General features: G+C 33.2%; 1 pseudogene; it reads right to left on the bottom strand.

The window, feature by feature from the left end:
• Positions 1–2,156: 2,156 nt before the first annotated feature.
• Positions 2,157–3,593, bottom strand: LOC130842519 (lupus La protein homolog; annotated as a pseudogene).
• Positions 3,594–4,239: the final 646 nt, after the last annotated feature.

The raw sequence follows: 4,239 nt of genomic DNA, 5'->3' as shown, positions 1-4,239 counted from the left end.
CTCACTTTGTTGTACAACAAAAACTGGTACAACAGTATAAAGCAATTATATTCCAATCAAGAGCTTAAAAAATTTAAAAGAAATTAAATTCTTGAGAGGGTGCAGAGCAAAGGGAGCCTTTCTGCACTCTTGGTGGGAATGTAAATTGCTACAGCCAGTATGGAAAACAGTATGCAGGTTCCTTAAAAAACTAAAAATAGAAGGACCCAGCAATCCTACTCCTGGGCATATACCCTGAGGAAACCATAATCCAAAAAGTATCATGTATCACAATGTTCATTGCAGCACTACTTACAATAGCCAAGACAGGGAAGCAACGTAAATGCCCATCAACTGATGAATGCATAAAGAAGATGTAGTATATATATACAGTGGAATATTACTCAGCCATAAAAAAGAATGAAATTGAGTTATTTGTAATGAGGTGGATGGACCTACAGTCTGTCATACAGAGTGAAGTAAGCCAGAAAGATACCGTATGCTAACCCATATATATGGAATCTAAAAAAAAAAAAAAAAATGGTACAATGAACCCAGTGACAGGGCAAGAATAAAGGTGCTGATATAGAGAATAGACTTGAGGATGTGGAGTGGGGGACAAAGGGAAAGCTGGTATGAAGTGAAACATTAGCAATGACATATATACACTACCAAATGTAAAATAGATAGCTAGTGGGAAGCTGCTGAGTAACACAGGGAGATCAACTTGACGATGTGTGATGACTTAGAGGACTAAGATGGGGGGGTGGGAGGGAGTCGTGGGAGGGAGGGGATATGGGGATATATGTATGGATGCAGCTGATTCACTTTGTTGTATAGCAAAAACTGGTACAGCAATGTAAGGCAATTATATTCCAATAAAGAGCTAAAAACATGGTTTATGAGATTCAACTTATTTAAAATGGCATTTTGTACACAGAATATCAGGAAGGATGTTTTCAAAAGGTAAGTAGCAATTATCTCTGGATAGTGTGATTTGAGAGGTGAAGTTTATTTTTCTATGAACTTTTGCTGACTATAATCATAAAAAAAAATTACATTTGAAGAAACATACACACTAGAATGCCTCACTGGGATGAGAGAAGAAAAAGGAAATCTCTCCTACTTGACCCATTGTTAATGAAACAACCACTTTAGGCTTAATCTTGGAGCCTGAGCCAACAACTTTTCCCAGATACATGTCTGAATATTTTCTTTCATGCCAAAAACTCACATGGCAATAGTAGAAGAAAGTATTTACAGCCATCACTTCACTAGCTAAAAAATAACGCTCATTAATATTTAACAAGAAGAGGGAAAATAAAAGAGAAGTAGAATTGGGACAGAATATATGTATGCTGTGTACTCAAAAAGTTCCTATTCCATGTTTATGATCACTCCACCCATTGCACGTCAAAGTAGAAAGTTGGTAAGTGTGTTAAATTTTTATGATTAGTATCACGGTGAAAACAAAAATAACTTTAGTTGAGATAAGCACCCAGATGTTCATATATTTAACTGAGAATGATTTAAACTCTTCTGTCTCTCTCTCCCTCTCTCTATCTTTCCTCTCCCTTCTGAAATTGAGGTGAGAGATTTTAGCTATGAAAGTCTATCAAAAGAGTTTGCTGTTAAGTTTTGGTATGTATGCCTGGAAATTCTATAAAAGTTACTCATTTTCTTACGTGTTTTAACAATCTCTGCTTTTCACCTAATGTGAGAAAAATTATATCCAAAGATAAACCAAATACAGAATACAGAATACTCAAAATTGTTTTCATGAGAAAAATGATTATAGAATTAAATGTTTTACTTTTTCAGCCAGCTAGGTAGAATATTTATAGAAACAGCTTAAAAATATAATGCATTATTTTTTTATGCAGTACACATTTTATTACTTTGTACTAACACATCCTCATATTACAAAGACAATTTAGTGGATGAATGTTTATTTTGTTATATGAAGAATCTGAAAGAACACAAACCGAACTATACATTAAAAAATACTCATTTGGATAACAACAACAACAAAAAAAGACAAATTAAACAACACAAATATTTTCCTTCCTTACAGGTGGACATGAAAGTGGACCTAATTCGGTTTTCTTTTTAAAAGACTTCAGAGACAAAAACAGTTTAAAATCTAATTAAAATGAATAAAATATTTGTTTACTAAACTACTGGTCTCCAGCACCATTTTCTGTTTTCTGTTGTTTTGATGCAGGTTCTTCTTTGTCTGTTTCTTCTCTTGCTCTTTTTAATGGTCCAGATGCACTGTTTTCATCACATTCATCATCACTATCAAATTTAGTTTTCTTGCCCTGAAACTGTACTTTTCCTTTAGCAGACTCAGTCTGGTCAGCTTTATTTCCCTTTCTTTTTCCTTTAAATCTGTGACCTTTTGATTTCCATTTGTTTAGGGATTCTTGTTGATCTTCTATTATTTTTTTCAATGCTTCTTTTCCCACATCTCCTTCTAGTACTTCCCAGGCGACTTCTTTGTTCCTTAATTGCAGGTTACCATTATTTGCATCTTTTACTTTATCCAGTGCTTCCTTAGCTTTTTCTTTAAATTGAATTATTCCCTCTTTGGCTCCTCTGGCAAAGTCTATCCATTTTATTTCATCATGATTTGAGAAAAGGATGTGCAAATCTCTACATGTCTGATCATCTAAGTCTCCCAAGCATTTCAGCAAGCAGCCAATCTTTTCTTCTAGAGATTTCATTTCAGCCTTTTCAGCTAACTTTTGTTTTTCTTCTTGCTCTTGTTTAGCTTGTAATTTAGCTTCTATTTTATTTTGCTTTCTTCATTTTTTTTTTTTTTTTTTTTTTGCAAAGTAATCTTCCCTGAAAACTATTAGCATGTCTGTGTCTTTGTGCTTCTGTCCAGGAGTCATGACAAACTTCTTAGCAGATTCAATGCTATCAAACACAGCAAATATTGATCCCTTAAATGCTTTGTGCAATGTTCTTCTCATCTGAATATTTAGTACCTGACCTTTATCTTCTAATCATTCTTTTTTTTTTTTAGACTGTACAATTTGGTATTTTTTTTCTTATTAGTAATGTATATATGGCAATCCCAATCTCCCAATTCATCCCCCCCCAACCCTCCCCACTTTCCCCATTTGGTGTCCATATGTTTGTTCTCTACATCTGTGTCTCTATTTCTGCCTTGCAAACTGGTTAATTTGTACCGTTTTTCTATATTCCACATATATGTAATCATTATTTTATGCCATCAAGGATTGCATCAGTTGGGAGCCTTTAATATAAACAGATCTGTTTTTTACATCATTTTTATACTCATTGGTCACTTCAGGGAGAGGTTTGCTTAGATATCTTCTAATTTTAGCTTTATGTTCACTTATTTCCATGAGTTCTGCCTTTGATTTGCTCAATGCTTCTACTATTACATTAAAGTCTGTTGTTAGATGGTTTAATCTGTTAAACTTTATCATTATGTCCAAAGGTACCCAGGCTTCATCCAGTTTAATCTGTTCCTTTAAAAATTTGTCACATGGCAAATTGAATTCACCAAAATAATATTCAATCTGATGACAGATTTTGGCCTCCAGAGCAGCCATTTTTTCATTATCACCATTTTCGGCCATTCTGGCTATCTCTAAGTTTCCAGTCCCACAGAGATGTGCCAGAGGATCACTAACAGTGACAGGAATGTCTCCACTTCCCAGTGCCACCAGACTCAATTTTTGTTCTTTATGTACAGTAGACTGATTTCTGAATGAAAAATGTCTTGAATCTTGTAAGTAATATTTTCATATAATAAAATGTATAACAATTTAATTTTAATTATTTTTATTATTCAACATTCTAAAAGGAAATGAGAATTTATACTGGTATAAAAATGCTTTAATTCTTTAAAGTTCAGAATATATGAGTTTAACAGCTTAAGGTTAAGCATCATTAATGTAATTTATGATTTAAGTAAAATAAAATATTTCAAGCAAATCTACAGCTTTAGAAAGAAAAGGAATTCAAGCCTTTCTTAAGCTGAGTACTGAAAATAGTAGTATTGAATCAAATCTGAGATATCCACTTTTGAAAAATGATTGAATGTTTTTCTTTGACAATGGCTCAAAACACTGTAGGATTGCAATATTGATAGAAACAGTTCACTGTCATGCTGTTGTTTTTAGGACTTTTAGTTTCTAAGTATACAATTCAAAGAGAAAAAAACATTTGTAAGCTGTAGTCTTGATTAAAAATTCAAGGTCTAGGTCTTAGGAGCAAGTTCTG

Source organism: Hippopotamus amphibius, chromosome X, assembly GCF_030028045.1.
Source record: "Hippopotamus amphibius kiboko isolate mHipAmp2 chromosome X, mHipAmp2.hap2, whole genome shotgun sequence".
Lineage (NCBI taxonomy): Eukaryota > Metazoa > Chordata > Mammalia > Artiodactyla > Hippopotamidae > Hippopotamus > Hippopotamus amphibius.
This window is presented reverse-complemented; position numbering and strand designations above follow the sequence as displayed.